The sequence below is a fragment of the Aotus nancymaae genome, unplaced genomic scaffold (genome assembly GCF_030222135.1).
Source record: "Aotus nancymaae isolate 86718 unplaced genomic scaffold, 86718_ANA_hifiasm-v0.15.2.pri h1tg000014l, whole genome shotgun sequence".
Classification (NCBI taxonomy): domain Eukaryota; kingdom Metazoa; phylum Chordata; class Mammalia; order Primates; family Aotidae; genus Aotus; species Aotus nancymaae.
Window position 1 is genome coordinate 74,083,720 of NW_026988425.1, and position 17,420 is coordinate 74,101,139.

Here is a 17,420-nt window from a genome sequence, read left to right on the forward strand (position 1 = left end):
GTGTGGAAAGATAGAGAGAGACAGGAAGCCAGTGTAGGGGACAGCACAAGAATCCAAGTGAGAACTGATAAAAGTATGAGTCACACTAGGTAAAGTAAGGAACAGAGAGGAGAGAATTGCAAGCGATCTAAAGATTTCAAAAAGCTGGGACTACTGTGTGCGCATTTCAAAAGAGTGGGCAAAGATGATCTATTTGACCAACTTCTAGCAAGATGATATTAATTAAATACCCATAGATTTTACATAGACAAAAAGCATTTACTTTTATTAGAATGCATTTACTTATATTGCCTATATATGTCCTTTAACTGCAAATTATTTCACATGATAGAACCAAGTACTTTTGCAGAACACATCTTTTTAATAACAGTGGAAGTTGATGAAGAAATCGACATTTTACTCTCTTCAGGTTTCTAATATATAAAGAGCTTCCTATAATTCTTCCTAAAAACAAATAAACAACAAGGAAAACACACACACAAACACAACACACACACATACACACACACACAAATTAAAACAGCAACCAAACAAAAGAAAAAATTATTTTAAAAAAGATAGATAGATTCAAGACAAGGAACATTTCAAAATTCAGACTTAGATGATTCAGACCTTGACTGGAGAAGCCTCCAGATCTCATGCTATTCTCCTGCTGTCTTGGTCAGGTTTTCAGAGGCAGATTCTGAGATGAGGATGGAATACCATATGTTTATTAGGGATCAACCTTGTGAAGGAAAAGTGAAGAAAGTAGAACTGGACAGAGCAAGACATTAACAGGATTACAGGCCTGACAATGCCTAAACCAATCTGGCAGAGATCTCTGGAGCACACACTGGCCATCAGAGTGTCCTCTGTCTGGCCAAAATGTCCTGGTCTTTACATCCCAGCCTCACTTACTGACTGCCAGCTGCCCCAGGAAGGATGTAATCTCTGGAGAGGTGGTTTTTTGCAACCGAGGCAGACCTTGAAGATATTGACACTCCCCACAGCAGAGTAGCATGTTTTTTCTTAAAAGAAGATCTCTGTGCCTCCCACACCTGCACACCCCTGTTTGGATGGTGCTCAAACATAGAACCAGGCCAGATTCTTGGCCTTGGTAGAACTATATCTAGATTGCTCCAGCCAGATGGCTATATCTCCTATACTTAGAAGTACTATTTTAGAATTATAGAAACATGAAAATTGTGTTGAGAAAAGAATCCAAAATTGAGTTTAAAATCATTTATTAATAATAAGATGCCAGTAGGAATGAAATGAAAAAAAGCAGAAATAAGTTAATATTAATATGAGTATATTGTTTTAATACTTTTCTGTGGATATAGTGGAAATCACAAAATGAGGCATACAAAGCAAGCATGCAGGTTCATAGAACCGGAAGGAAGATGAGGAGGTGATACTGAGCCCTCCCGAACGCTAGGAGCAAACTGTGGTTTTCTTCCTCCAGTCACTTACAGCCTCACCTGAGGGACTTTTACCAAAACATTTAATTCTCTTTGCTTGCCTCACTAATACCTGAACAGTATTTATAGCAGGAATACTACCATGTAGAAATAAGACACAAGGTACAGGAAGGAAGTGGAGATGATTTTAAAAACCAACAGAATGACTAAATAAAGTCTGGCTCATCAGTGTTTAGAATATCAGTCTTTTTTAACATCATGGTAGAGTGAGGCAGAAAATAGTGAAGATCTTTAATTGTGATTCCTGTAGCTTGGTACTATGTACTGAGTTCATAAATTCCTCATCCCTTGGAATTTATCTCTATGGTTAAAACTCATTGATTTAGATCCCATAAATTTGTAATGTTGCAGTAATACAACATTATACTGTATGTCATTCTGGCTGAGAAAATATTTTACAATGATTCCCCCTCTTATAAAGCAGGGCCTACTAATCTTCTTCAAGTATATTTCCAGATTCTGGGCCCAGCAATTATTTCCATACTGTCAAGGTGGTCATGATCCATTATCATGGCTCAATAATGACTTGTATTTTTTTAAACTAATTGACTTATTCTTAGAAAATACGATTTTTTTCGGCTGGGGGCGGTGGCTCATGCCTGTAATCCCAGCACTTTGGGAGGCTGAGATGGACGGATCACCTGAGGTCAGGAGTTCGAGACCATCCTGGCCAACATGGCAAAACCCCGTCTCTACTAAAAATACAAAAATTAGCCAGGTGTGGTGGCAGGCACCTGTAATCCCAGCTACTCGGGAGGCTGAGGCAGGAGAATCGCTTGAACCTGGGAGGCAGAGGTTGCAGTGAGCCGACATCACACCACTGTACTCCAGCCTGGGTGATAGAGTGAGATTCTGTCTCAAAAAAAAAAAAAAAAAAGATTTTTTCATAATATGCAAATTATTTAGAAAATTACAAATAGCATCAACTTCAAAAAATGTATTTTTTACCAAAATATGGATATGGGGTTTTCTGTTCTACTTTCATATCATAGTTCCCATCGTAACCCCTTTCCTAACCCAACTATTGGGGTTCTGCCTATAGGCCATGCTATATTTCAGAGGGCTTTTCCACTCAGGCCCCGAAAAATCAGATTGGTGCAATAATGCTGGTGTGAAAAGAGAATGGAGGAAAAAGGAGGAAGGATGTTCAGAAATGGGTAAATTATAATATCTAAACTAAATATATATAAACACATATGTGACCCCCAAATATCTCAAGAGTAACCAGACCAGGCCAGTTTCCCACAAACACTTTGGTCCTTGAGTTTCTCTATGACAAGCTATATTACTTGCCTATGGAAAATAATGCACATAAAGCTACCATCTTAATAACTTTAAAAAATTCTAACAAATTAAGTTAAATGCTTTTATTTTCAGAGTGTATATCTGTAATGAACAATTACATTAGATGCCTGTAAGTTTTTTTAATTGTAAAAAAAAAATCTTGGTCTTAGGCACAGTATCCATCAAGAGTATAACAAGAAGATCCCTGTGGCCCTCCCCCTCTATCACAACGAGTGCTGCTAGCACTGGGCACTGGACGCCAGACCGTCTGCCACTGTCGTCCCCCACAGCTAGAAACTCAACTGTCACCTTTGCCAGAAAGTGGATTCTGTGAGGCACCTACTTCCTCTCATTGTTCTCTTCCAAAACAACTTCTCCTCCAACCAAGGTGTACTGGCTGAGCCTAGGTCACATGTGTGCAAATATTTATATATATTTAAGAGTGCAACCTTGCTATAAGAGAAGCTGGGAAAGTGTGTTTGGGGCTCATACTTTGGAAAGGCCAGACTCCTGCTTTGGGCATGCCTGAAACACAGAAAGGGTGTTCAAAAGGTAGTAAGTGCCCACAAAAACCTAGGCATGTATCTGTAAGAGTGAAATGCAACCAGCCGGGCACAATGGTTCACACCTGTAATCCCAGCACTTTGGGAGGCTGAGGCCGGGGGATCACCTGAGGTCAGGAGTTCAAAACCAGCCTGAGCAATATGCAGAAACCCCATCTCTACTAAAAATACAAAAAATTAGCCAGGCGTGGTGGCACGCTCCTGTAGTCCCAGCTACTTGAGAGGCTGAGGCAGGAGAATCACTTGAACCCAGGAGGCAGAGGTTGCGGTGAGCCGAGATTGAGCCATTGCACTCCAGACTGGGCAACAAGAGCAAAACTCTGTCTCAAAAAAAAGGCTGAAATGCAACCAAATATGGACCCTAAAACGTGTGCATCAAATTACCCATAGTGAGTGTTAAATCCCAATTGTGGAATTAGGGGAAATACTGGTATTCCCAGGGGAGCTAGAGAGTCATCTGAACACCTATTGCTGATATCTTTCCTTGTGCCCCGGACTGTTCCAGATGACAGGAAGTCCCTGCTCAGGCCTCTGGCCGGCTTTTCTCCACGAGCTGACCCTTACTACTGTGCAGAGGTAAGCTGCCAGGCCAGCAGGGACAAGGAGCCACCTACACAGGCACAACTGCTCTCCATTAACAATCTGGAAATGTAACTGACACACAGTGGGGAAAAGAAGAGGTTTCCAGCCTTCTTGCTCTTTATCTCCTAATTATTAGGTAAAGGGGAACATTATAATTGAGTTATGAAACAACTAAATAAAAATAGAATACCTGACAGAGAGCGGCTTTACAAGACGTTTCTACATGAGAATAAACAATGAGTTCTTTGTAAAGCTTAAAAAAACAGGTTAGCTTTATTCTATAAACTACAGTCTCTTGTTGTAACTAGACTCATGCTTGTATTTGTTGACATCTTGATTTATAAAAACCTGAACAAGTTCAGTTTCAATAATTCTTTTTGTTCAAGCAACACAAGAGAAGGGGGGAAAAGATTGATGTCCGCCCCTAAAAATGGCATATGCAAAAGCTTTAGAATTCTCTTTGTTCAACTCTGGGTCAGATTTCATGAAAAAACGATTGAAATTCCTTTTGCTCCCATTCTTCATGCATGTATGGAGGTTTGTGTTCCTAATGAGCACCAAGAAGCTTCCTTGCACAGAACTTTGTCTTTGAAAGATAAAATAACCTGTTTCCCTCCACTCTTCTCAATCTTGTTTCTCTGTTATTGACACCCACTCCTCAACCACAACAAAGAATGTGTGCTAATTGATTCACTGTCGAAAAATTCAATTTAATGCCTAGAATTGGTGGTATGTACTAAGTAATCAAAGTTGAACTTGAAGCAGGGGAATAAAGGGGACTGGGTTCTATTATCATTTTTTTAACACTGAATCACTGTGGGTAGGTAAAAGCAAGATTAATTGTGTTCATGAAATGGCAAACAAGTGGTTCACCATACATTCAGATTAATGAATTTGGTTTCATAATATCCTTTGAGACTCTTTGTTTAAAAAGAAAGCTAACAAATGAAAGTAGTAGTATATAAATAAAACAATTTGGAACTCATGTAAGCCATGCTTTTTCATAAAACATGTCTTTACATCAAATGATAAAAGTAAAAAAAACACAAAGGATACTCAAAGTACAGGTTCTAGTAAGGGAACGCAACCAGAAAATCTCTCTATTTGTGTTATTTACAGAGAAACTCCCCTTCTCCAAGTAGCCCCTTATCCTAAATGCATGTGACTCTTACAATGCAGTGCCCTTATTATCCATGTTTGCCTGTGTAATTCACTTCCCTACTATCATCCATGGCTTGTACCATTAGAGTAAAGAACAATTAAGATTAATTTTAAATTTTTATTATTTTTATTTTCATTTTTTTGAGGCAGGATCTTACTCTGCTGCTCAGGCTGGAGTGCAGGGGCGCAAACACAGCTCACTGCCATCCTCCCACATCAGCCTCCCTAGTAGTTGGGATTACAGGCTTGTGTCACCATGCCTGGCTAATTTTTCTATTTTTTGTAGAGATAGGGTCTCACTATGTTGCCAGGCTGGTCTCAAACTCCTAGCCTCAAGCATTCCTCCTGCCTTGACCTCCCAAAGTGTTGGGATCCAGGCATGAGCCACCACACCCAGCTGAGATTATTTTTTAAATGCTCTTTTCAGCATAGTACATTCACTTTTGCTACAGGTTCCATTTTCAAGCAAATATAGTGAGGCATTAAACCTAATTGCTGATTCTTGCTTAACACACCAAAATCTTGTAGATAAACAATACTTTACAGATTACTGAGTCTCCCTTCTCTAAATCAGTCTCTGAAACAAAGAGGATGAATAGAATACCCAGAAAGTTGTGAGATGATTTAATAGATTATCCCAGTACTGGAGCTGAGTGGGACAAGAAACAGCCCCATGTCGCTGTTGCCCAGCGGCACATTCTGCTCCGTCACATGAGGTGGATGATGGAGAAAGATGGTAACTAACATTTCTTGCTCTTCCTGCTCTTTTTTCTTGCTCTTCTATGGAATCAGTGACTCATTTATGGTGTTACAGAGACAGCGGATGACGTTTCATGCTTTGTCAATAGAGGCTTGCCCTTCATTTTTGCCAATGGGAATGTCAAGTGACAGCTAATATCTTTGGACCCAATTATGAGGGTCCAAATTGGCAGGAATTATGAGGGTCAAATTTGCGCCTATTGCACTGTTTCCAAGTCAGTCAGACACCACCTGGAGCTCAAATGTGACCATGACCTACCGTATCCTGATTATCCCATCTATTACATATCAGAATTCTTTTTATTTCCCTCTGTCAACCCCAACTTTCTCTTGGCCACTGCACTGCTCCTCCACCTGAGTGAAGATCTAGAAGAAGAAAAAACGTGAAATTAGTTTAATAATTGTACTTTATGTTGGGGAAAATTATTTGGATCAAAGTGTTTTGCAAAAAAAGTAGGGTTTGAAGTTTATTTGTGAGTTTGCGTCTTTATCCCTATTAGAAAACCAAATGAATTAAGAAATAGGCCCAGCTTGGTGGCTCATGCCTGTAATCCCAGCACTTTGGGAGGCTGAGGCAGAAGGATCACTTGAGGTCAGGAGTTCAAGACTAGCTCAGCCAACATGGCGAAACTCTGTCTCTACTGAAAATACAAAAAGTTAGCCAGGCATGATAGCACGCACCTGTAATCCCAGGTACCCAGGAGGCTGAGGCAGAAGAATCGCTTGAACCTGGGAGGTGGAGGTTGCAGTGAGCCAAGATCGCACCACAGCACTCTAGCCTGGGGGACAGAGTGAGACCCTGTATATAATAATAATAATAATAATAATAATAATAATGGTACTTTTAGACGTACTCACTAAGAAAAGCCTTACCATTTTCAAAGTCCTTTCACATAATTGTTTTGATCTTCCTAAAGTTCCAGTGACATATGTAGAGCTGACATTATTTATTTTTGTTTTAATATCATCACAAATTTATTTTTATTTATTTATTTTTTATTGAGTTTTAGGTTTTGAGGTACATGTGAAGAACATGTAAGATTGTTGCATAGGTACACACGTGGCAGTGTGGTTTGCTGCCTTCCCCCCCATCACCTATATCTGGCATTTCTCCCCATGTTATCCCTCCCCAACTCCTCACCCCTCCCTGTACCTCCCCTATTTCCCCCAGACAGACACCAGTGTGTGATGCTCCCTTCCCTGTGTCCATGTGTTCTCATTGTTCAACACCCGCCTATGAGTGAGAACATGCGGTGTTTGATTTTCTGTTCTTGTGTCGGTTTGCTGAGAATGATGGTTTCCAGGTTCATCTGTGTCCCTACAAAGGACACGAACTCATCGTTTTTTATGGCTGCATAGTATTCCATGGTGTATATGTGCCACATTTTCCCTGTCCATTCTATCATCGATGGGCATTTGGGTTGGTTCCAAGTCTTTGCTATTGTAAACAGTGCATATCATCATAAATTGTCTCATGTAATAGATGAAAAAACTGAGGACAAAAATGGTTGAACATTGCTCAGGAGTACCTAGCTAACAGTTGTGAGGTTGAGACTAGATACCAGCATTTCTGACCTGCGGTCCTAGATGCTTTCTGCTTGTCTGCCTCTGTTCTCTGGACATTTGCTCAGTTCTTAGCTGGATGGGTCTTAAACACAGTTGTCCCCTTAACAACCTTCTGGGTTCCAAAAATGTGGTTGTAAAACTTAAAATGCATTGTCCCACTAGAACAATCATGCCTATGTTCTATAGACCACTGTGTTCATTCTCAAAAACCTAAGCTTGATCCACAAGAGTTAACTATGTTACTTTAAGACAAAATATGCTTCTCAGAACAATATTCCCTCAAGAAAGTTTCAAGGAAAAAAAGTTTCAAGGTCAAATAAGTTTGGGAAACATAGCACATCATACATCCCTCTCAGAAATTCGTAATGTACATTTGCATATAAAAGGCTTTAAGTTTTCTTTAAAGAAAAGAAAACTGCTTAAAATGGTTCCATTGAGAATTCATCGACCTTCTTTGACTTTGAAATCTTTTTAGCGAGTAACACATATTAACACCCCAAACTACAGTTCCCCAAAACACGTTTTGGAAATTGCTGCTATAGAAAAATTCGATGCGTGACAATGTAAGATATTAGGAGCCCTTCTCCCGCTGTGAGATTAAGGGTTATCCTGACAGTAAGAGCGAGGCTGGTGATCATTCCCTTGATTTCAGCCAGGGACTGGAATTAGTGATGGGTGTTGTTGGGACATACAAAGCAGAGCCAGGCATGAAGGATAAGGAACAGAATGATAAAGGCGGGGAATGACACCTGGGAACACTGAGATGAGACCAGGGGGACAGGCTGGAGACACATACATGGTGAGTGACAAGAGAGCGGCTAGCTTGGGATTTGTCCTGTCTTCCTCGTTCTTCCCTCTCCTCTGACCCTGCCACTGCAGACACACTCATAGACAAAATCAAGAGTGGAAAGCAGGAATGAGGCAGAGACACGGAGGCACAGACCCAAGTATTGAGGGCTGTCATGGAAGGAGAAGACGAGGGGAGAGAAATGCCAAGCAGCTGGAGCAAAGAGGACATCTGGTGGGAGTAACTGGTTTCCAATTGTTCTTCTCAGGAAAGGCTGACAAGCAGAGGCTACCTATGTAGCCTATGTCCTCCAACAGTTGGGTGACTGTCCAATTTGTCATCCATACAAAGACACTTTTGCACTGTTAATCACCATGCGAGGACAACAGATGTAAACTGAGACTATCCCAGGCAAGCAAAGATATGTGTTCACCTTATTCAATATTTAATGATACTTCAAAGTATGGAGGAGTTATTTGGAGATTATGGTGGTTCCTTTTTGAACTATGAACCGTGGCATTCAGAAAAAAGAAAAGATAGGGAAGTATATATTGACAATGTTAGTGGGCGTGTGTGTGTGTGTGTGTGTGTGTGTGTGTGTGTGTTTGAGACAGAATCTCGCTCTGTTGCCCAGGCTGGAGTGCAGTGGCACGATCTCAGCTCACTGCAACCTCCATCTCCCAGGTTCAAGTGATTCTCCTGCCTCAGCCTCCCGAGTTAGCGGGGACTACAAGCACACACCACCACACTCGGCTAATTTTTTTGTATTTTTTGTAGAGACAGGGTTTCACCATATGGGCCAGGATGGTCTCAAACTCCTGACCTTGTGCTCCACCCGCCTCAGCCTCCCAAAGTGCTGGGATTACAGGTGTGAGCCACCGCACCCAGCCTGATAATGTTAGTTATAATGACTTCCGCTTTAATTTGTATAGCCAAAAATGTTTTCATGACACCATTCAGCAAGCATGTATTGGGCATCTGTGATGCAAAAAACACCATGCTTTGTACTGTCGAGGATGTGGAGATGAGCAATACCCGTTATGCTCCTTAGGAGCTTCTGGCCAACACAATGAATTAGGGGATGTGCTCAAATAGACAAGTTGCAAGTAAACTTGTCTATTTGAGCACATCCCCTAAAAAAATCATTTACTTGCAAATGATCACAGGTGGTTATAAGAGAGCTAAGAACAAAATGCTGGGAAGTTCTGAGGAGGGGAGGCTAGAGGACACTGGAGATTTGACCATGCTTGAACTAGGCCTTGGGAGACAAGCTGATTATTCACATTCCGGAGGCACTGGACAGGGGAGATAAACCTTTCCTGGTGGCAGGACAGCAGATGCCCAGAGAAGCATGTTTGAGGTGCCGATGGTGCAATTTGGCAGCAGTAGAGGATTCATGAAGAAGACGAGTGGCAGGTGAAGTTGAGAAGGTTAAGCTGGGCAAGCCTGTGTAGTGACTTGAATGGCAACATAAAGCAAATGGATATAATAAATTCAGGAAATAATTGAAAGCTTTGATTATATAGTAGCAGACTGGGACAACCACAAAGTAGAATGTCAGTTCCTTACTGCCATGGAAAACTTTGGAAATATTGGGGCCAACTCTGCACTTTTACAAAGTTGAACCCAGAAACCTGAGGGACTTGGAAACATTTGAGTTAAATATAAATATTAAGATTCTTATCTTAACAGATAAGAAGAAGCAGAACAGATAACAGAAGTCCAACATGAGTTTCAGTGAGTTAAAATCAAGGTGTCAGCAGGAACATCCTTCCCTCAAACCTTTAGAGACTTCTCTAGAGGTTGAGGAAGGTTGTGAACTTGAGACTAGATACCAGTTCTTCGGACCTACAGTCCTCAATGCTTTCTGCTAGTGGAGTTTATGTTTGTAGCTGGGGGAGTCTGACATAATAAGCGAGCAGTTGAAAACAGCCAGTGTCACATGGGCTTCTGGGACCACAGAAACTACAACTGTGATATCTGCTGTAATCTTCTGGGATTGCACTCAATTTGGGGACCCTAAGCTTTTTCCTGTATTTTTAAAAGGGTTATTGGGATGGTATCCAACCTGTGGAAGCCACAGTGACTGACTGAAAAGAGAAATATGACAAGAATCAGTCTAGAGACTTCCCCAACTTCCCCAGTCTAGAGACTTCTCTAGAGGTTTGAGGAAAGAATATTCCTTGGTCTTCTCCAGCTTCTACAGGCTGCTCTCCCATTCCTTAACTTATGGCTCCAGTCTTCCATCTTCAAAAGCAGCAACGGTGGGTGGAGATTTCTCACATCCTATCACTCTGACCTCCTCTTCTGACTCCCTCTTCACTTTTAAGAACACTTGTGGCCAGGCGTGGTGGCTCACGCCTGTAATCCCAGCACTTTGGGAGGCCGAGGCGGGCAGATCACAAGGTCAAGAGATGGAGACCATCCTGGCCCATACGGTGAAACCCTGTCTCTACTGAAAAATACAAAAGTTAGCTGGGTGTGGTGGCACCCACCTGTAGTCCCAGCTACTCGGGAGGCTGAGGCAGGATAATTGCTTGAACCCGGGAGGTGGAGGTTGCAGTGAGCTGAGATCGCACCACTGCACTCCAGCCTGGTGCCTGGCAACAGAGCAAGACTCTGTCTCAAAAAAAGAAAAAAAAAAAAAAAAGAACACTTGTGATTATATTTAGCCCATATGAGTAATCCCAGAGACTCTCCCTGTCTGTCGATTAGGGACCTAAATTCTCCTTTGCCATGTAAATAAAATATTCACAGGTTCACAGGTTCATGAGATTAGGATAGGAACATCATTTTTTGGGTGGGGGTGGCTATTATGCTGCCAACCATAGTAACCTAGAAGTCAGTATCTTTCATGATTTTTTGACTCTCCCACAACCCGTACCCCAAGCATGGGCAAATTCCCTCATCCTGTATTCCTCAAGGCATCTCTAATATCCATTGCTGTGTATAACAGACTTCTACTGAAGAAGTATGGATCATGAAGGGCAATCACAGTGTACCAGAAAAGCACTTACATTTGAATATAATGCCTTTTTGCTCTAAGTTTTGGGGAGTTTTTAAATAGCTAGCTTCCCCTTTGGTCTGCCCACTCTCCCTATCTCCAGGGAATTTTTCCCTCTTATTCTCTCTTTTCCAAGCCTCAAGCCTGCCAAAATATCTCCCTCCCAATCCTCACTGGAAGTGGAAAATTCCTGTTACTTTATAATTTAAAGCAATTTGGCTTAGTTTATCTTAGCTTTTCCTATCCAGGCCAAATCCTGGGCCTTCCTTTTCATAACCAAAAAGATCCATCAGCATCTTCTGAGACAAATTATGTGTCTGCAGTCTGCTTTAATTCTTTTTAATAGGTACTCTTCTTCTCCCTACATGCTATCAGAGAAGGCTTTAATACCAATTTTAGAAAGAGTATTCCCTTTCCATTACAGGGAAGTGACCTTCTGTAGTACGGGGACTGACTGGATGGTGGTTGACAAAGTAATGAAACTAACAGGCAAGCAATCACCTGGGATAGTGAAACCAGCCTGAGTCTAGGAATCAAGAGAACTGGGTATTTTTTCCAGCCATGCCTCAGATGACCTGGGGACTTTGTGCAAGTCACAGTCTCTCTGAGTCACCATTCTGTCATGTGTAAAATAGGAAAGTTGAATTAGATGTTCTCTGGATTCCAAAATTCTAGTTGGTTAGATTTTCTACTTTGCACTTTCTTGACGTAGAGTTTGGCTCTTGGAGAAATCAGCTCTAAGCAATCTAGGTAATATTCAGCCTGTGGGTCACTCCTAAAAATTTAGAGGACTTAGATGAAATGGTGAAGCTGGAATTACCTATTAAAGACACACTTTCTAGTGCCTCAGGGATCTTTGATCATACCGTAAATGCCTCATTGAATTAGTGGAGTTTATGTTTGTAGCCGGGGGAGTCTGACATAATAAGCAAGGAGTTGAAAACAGACAGTGTCACATGGGCTTCTGGGACCACAGAAACTCTACTACTGTGATATCTGCTGTAATCTTCTGGGATTACACTCAATTTGGAGACCCTAAACTTTTTCCTGTGTTTTTAAAAGGCCTATTGGGATGGTAGCCAACCTGTGGAAGCCACAGTGACTGACTGAAAAGAGAAACACGACAAGAATCAGAGAGTTTTGGGGCAAAGATTAATTTAGAGGCTGCATATGGGGTGGAATGAAATCGTGGCAAATAGGCAGCAGGAAAACCAATTAAGAGACTGTTGTAAATGTTGTCATAATAAAAATGTAACAGGATGCTGGATGGGACCTTTCCTGCTGTCTCAGGGTTTCCGCTGAAGCACCAGGGCCGGAGACAATAGGCAGCGGGAGACTGCTCATTCTCATGGCAGTTCCTGGACACATCCATGCAGGACTTGCTCACCAGGTCTTTGACTGTGTATTCCATCATGCCCTCACCCTATTTATAAGGGAAATTAGTAAATCATTAAAGAGAAGACTCTGGTGTGAAAGGAATTTGTGAAAGTGGAAACTGCTATGGTTTATCTCTCCCCTCAAATCACATGTTCCCTGGAGTCTGAAGAACAGAGGCTCATGCCTGACTCTTGACAGGAGGTGAGCAGGGACAGAGAGGACAGCAATGGGAGAGCCTGCTCTTCCAGAATTTGACAGGGAAAAGGGGACGAATTTCAATTTCCCATAAGTTCAACAGACAACCTGCAAGGTAGCTGGGTGCCAGGGCTGCACCCTGGACCAGAGAGAATATTGCTTTCTTGAGAGCAGAGTGTGGTGTTTGACATTCTTAACAGTGACCGGATGGAGGGGTGAGAGTCTCAGAAGAACCCACAAAAGTGTTCCATGAAGGCAAGAGCCAGCAGATGGACAGTTGCCTGGATGGAGGCCATTTGAGAGAGTTCATCAGGAGACAACCGAAAGAGAAGCATGAGAACAGCAGCTACTGTCTCCTCTGGGTTGTTTTTGCTGCTCCCAGTCTTGTCCCACACCACTATCCTATCGTCAACCCTAAGGGAGCCAGAAGCAGGTGGCAGAGAAGGTAGATCCAGGCCAAGGAGCAGATCCTGCGCTGCTCCCTCCACTGATCTGTGGGATCCCTGGCCTGACCTGAGCTGAGGAGAGGGGAAACACTTTCAAGTTGATGGAAAATGGAAGTTTTGATTTAGGTTGGACAAGATGTTTTAAATTATAAAATTAAACTTTCGCCTAATATCCTCAAGTAACAGGAAAATACACAGAATCTGCCTGAGGTATCATCAAGGAGTAGGAAAGGGAGGTAAGCCAGAGCATGTTTGAAGGCAATGAAATTTAAAACTACTTCCTGTTTGTACCTCAGAGAGTTCAGATCCAATAATGAAATGATACGAAAACAATAACAAACAATGAAAATAGCAGCAATAATAAGAAAAACCGTTTGTTGAGTATTTACAGTTGCACCAGACTGTTCGATGCTAAAGATGCATTGATTTACTTAGTCCTTCCAGTACCTCCATGAGGTATCTACTACTATTAAATTCAATCCCATTTAGCAGATTTGAAACTGAAGCTCAAAGAGGTTAGGTAATCTGCCACAAAATAGTGTTAATAAGTAACTCATTTCATATCCCCATAATCCATTTACAACTAGAATAGGGTGGCAGTTATAAAAGCAGAAGGAAGCAAGAACTGAATGAAGTATATGTTTATCATTTTAATCAGGATATCATCATTGACAAAAAGCAATGACACAATGTACGTACATTGGTAACACTTTAGTTATTATACATCCCACAAGTAACATTTGTTGCTAAATATAAAACTAATAAATGCACGTTAGGTAATTTGCTTTTGGTGGGTTGTTTTGTTTGTTTTATTTTGATATGTTGTTTTTTTTTTCTTAAAATGTTTCTTGGTCATTTTGAAATTCCTTCTCTGGAATGCAATTAATATGTTAATTTGTCATTTATGCCATATAAATGTTCTATTATGCATAGGGTATTTGACGAAAATAACTGAGTGCATGTCCATTGTTTTAGTGATGATGTAGCAGCTTAAAATAGACACCTAAATTCAAGAATATCTTCTACCCTATGAACTCCTTGAAGTAGGGATCTTTTTTCCTCCTCATTGAGTTCTAACCTGTATACTCACGAGGTACCTGGCATGCTGTGGATCCTTATTAATCTAGGATATTTCCACTGAGAACCTGTTAGGTTCCAGGCACTGAGTTGAGTGTTCTGTGCATATGCTAGCACACACCTTTTTATGGATGTCTGTTTGCAGCCTCCGCCACGCCCTTTCTGCCAGCTACAAAGTATTCTGGCTTTTGCTCTGCAGCTCTTCCTTTTTTCTGCCCTCTGAGGAGAATCAGACTTTTTCCAGGTTCCTAGGCATTTCTGACATAGAATTAAGAGACCTGGAGCCAGAAGGACAGCACTAATGAGATGGGAGAAGGGGAAGGAAAGGAAAGGTGAGCCCTATGAGAACAGGACTTTGGGGAGAAGGATGAGAGAAAGGCATGGCCATTCATGTTTCTCCCTATCAATTTGTTGTAGATTACACACAGGGTCTCCTTTACTGTGCTCTGAGAAACCGAGGTAAAGGATTTCTGTTTCTAGCTTCTGTCTCTTCTCCAAGATAGGACTGAGTTGCTCTCAGTTTACATGTATATTATTTCCTATGTTTAAAACAGCCTGACAGTGTTGGCACTATTGTTTTTAATTTCCAACTGAGGAAAGGGCTTTAAAGCAAGCCAGTAATTTTCTCAGGGCTCCGTAACTCAAGCTAGGATTTGAATCCAGTTCTGGTGAGCCCAAAGCCTGCTGTCCTTCTGCAATGCCACACTACATCCCCATAACCATCTGTTGACTTGAGCTGAATCAAAATGCTTCCCTTGTGAGGGACCTCTATTTATTCTGGTATCATACACAAATGAGAAAGGCTTATTTCTGATATTTGATTCAGAAGAGAAAAGCTTAACTACTATCCTGGAAAGCAGGCCTGCCTTCTGTACTAAGCTTGCCTGTGGGCTTGATGGTTCATTTTGAAGTCCAATCACTCTGCACCTAGGAAATGGCAATGTTTACCACAAAAGGTTCAGCAAAAACTGTTGCTAAAATTGCTCTGTGGCCATTCATGTTTCTTAAAATCAATGTTTTGACCAGGTAGCTGCCTGATGCACAGCAGTGAGAAGGAAAAGGTTTCTTCAAACTGCCAACCAAGTTACCCCAGACCTTGCAATGGCCGGTTAGTAAGCAAAAATATATGCACTTGTTTTGGTGAATTATCATCTTAAATGGCTTGAAGGAATGTTCTCATCCTCTATTGCCATAGAAACCATGATAAAATTTCTTATAAATACTTCAGAAACAGGACTACATACCCCCATGGAAATGGATAGTGTGTACAATGGACCTCCAAGGAAATAAGTGGCTGTGTGACAGAAAGTAATATAACCCATTAAAAGAAACCTCTTTATGATACAAGTCATAATGGATGAACTGTGTATATGAACAGGAAAGGGAAAAAAAAAGAATCTGACAGTCGTATGAGATGGTTTTGGTCTGTTGTTCAGACAACACTTTCCAAAGTTGCATAAACTTTTTTCTTACTGAGGAAACATTCCATAGGCATTAACAGTGAAGTGATTTCATCTATATTCAGAGAGTACATGCACAGAGCCATTATGGACCAGACAGGAATTGTATAAAAATGATTTGACAAAAAAAATAGTCTGCTATGCCAAAATCCAGAGTGCTCTACCTCAAGGTGAATCATATTCAATTCCAAAATGTCAAGTAGATTTAGTCATTTTAATCTTTTTATTAGATTAAAACTCAATACCTCTATAAAAGCTAAAGAAACTGACTGGAATATAGGTTCCAGCACTGATCAATTGTGTGATCTTGGGCAAGTTGCTTGGCTTCTCTAAGCCTCAGTTTCCTCATCTCTAAATGGAAGGTGGTGCTTATGTTTATGTTAGGACTAAGTAAAATAACCCAGGCAAAGTACTCAACACTGTTTTTAGCATTCAGTAAGCACTCAATGGTAAGTGTTAGAAATTACTTATCAAAAGTAATAACAAATATAATAACTGATAATAAGTTTGCACCACTCATCAACATGTAGTGCTAATTTTTCATTCTCTTTTCCCCTTGAACAGATACAATATCTGATCTTAAATAATTGAAAAGAATGTGTTTAGAGAGGAAGCAAACACAGATCTGAAAGTCACAGTCCATGCAGTTTCTACATTGCTCTGACCTTTCTGATATTGGTGGATCCGGAACGTTCAAAGTGCCATGGGTATCCTTCTTGCAGTATTTCCTCCTGATGTTTGAAAAGAAAGTCTGTTTTCATAAGACCTTGGGCCTGATTTCCAGTGGGAAAAGGGCTGAAAAAATTTGGCTTCATTTCCAAGTATCTTTGCACACTTCCCCAGTTGCACAGAACCTCCAAGCTTCCCCAGATTACCTCGTTTCAATGACATCAAATCTTTCAAAGGGAATGTAATAATTCCACAGAGGACTTAGCATTTCTGACAGCCTACCTCCCACTGTCCTCAGAGCTTCATAAATTATGCTGCCTCTGAATGTGAGCTGGGCAGCACCATTTTCCTGGCCCCTTGCGTGATTCATGGTTTCTCTTAACTATGTCAGTGCCTCGTCAGCAAAGCTGTTCCTTTTGGACAGAGTGTGATGTGATCTGCTTCTTGGAGGACAGCTTGCTAATTATGTACTGATTTTATATACTGACGATTTTGTTTTACAATTTCAAGGTAACTAATAACTATTAACTTTAGAAATTACTTCCAAATTCAGAAAACATTACCATTTAATTAACAATCTGCTCTCTGCAATACACTGTGACCTGAGAAACCACTCGAATGGTAATATACTGTTATCATTAAAATTAACCAGCAAACCAAAAGAATGGTGCTGTTAAGGTCAGATATGGAGAGACCATAATTAAAAGAAAGTGAAACTAAAAATAAGTATCAGACCAAAAGATCAACACAGTGCAGACAGCCACCGTGCCAGCTTCCCTGTTTTGCACTGCCAAAACAGCTCTGACCTGCAGATCCGAGGAATTCCAAACCTAGGTCCTTCTGGAGCTCAGGGCTGAGACAATTTGCTGTGTGGTTTAGTAATGGAGGCTCAAAGCAAAGTGAATAAAACATTCCTGAAAATGACATGCCTCTAAAGTTCCCTCTGAGGTATCTATGATCTTTACATATGAGAATGAACTATACATTTTCATGAATAAGTTTTATCTTTCCCCAGCCTCCAGAATTTCCC

General features: G+C 41.0%; 1 long non-coding RNA gene across 1 annotated transcript; it reads right to left on the bottom strand.

The window, feature by feature from the left end:
- Window positions 1-4,585: 4,585 nt before the first annotated feature.
- Window positions 4,586-16,733, bottom strand: LOC135274802 (uncharacterized). Its single transcript, XR_010342538.1, has 3 exons — window positions 16,387-16,733; window positions 6,491-6,608; window positions 4,586-6,175 (listed from the first exon to the last, which is right to left on the bottom strand). It is a non-coding gene; the product is annotated as an uncharacterized LOC135274802 (long non-coding RNA).
- Between the last annotated feature and the right edge of the window lie 687 nt (window positions 16,734-17,420).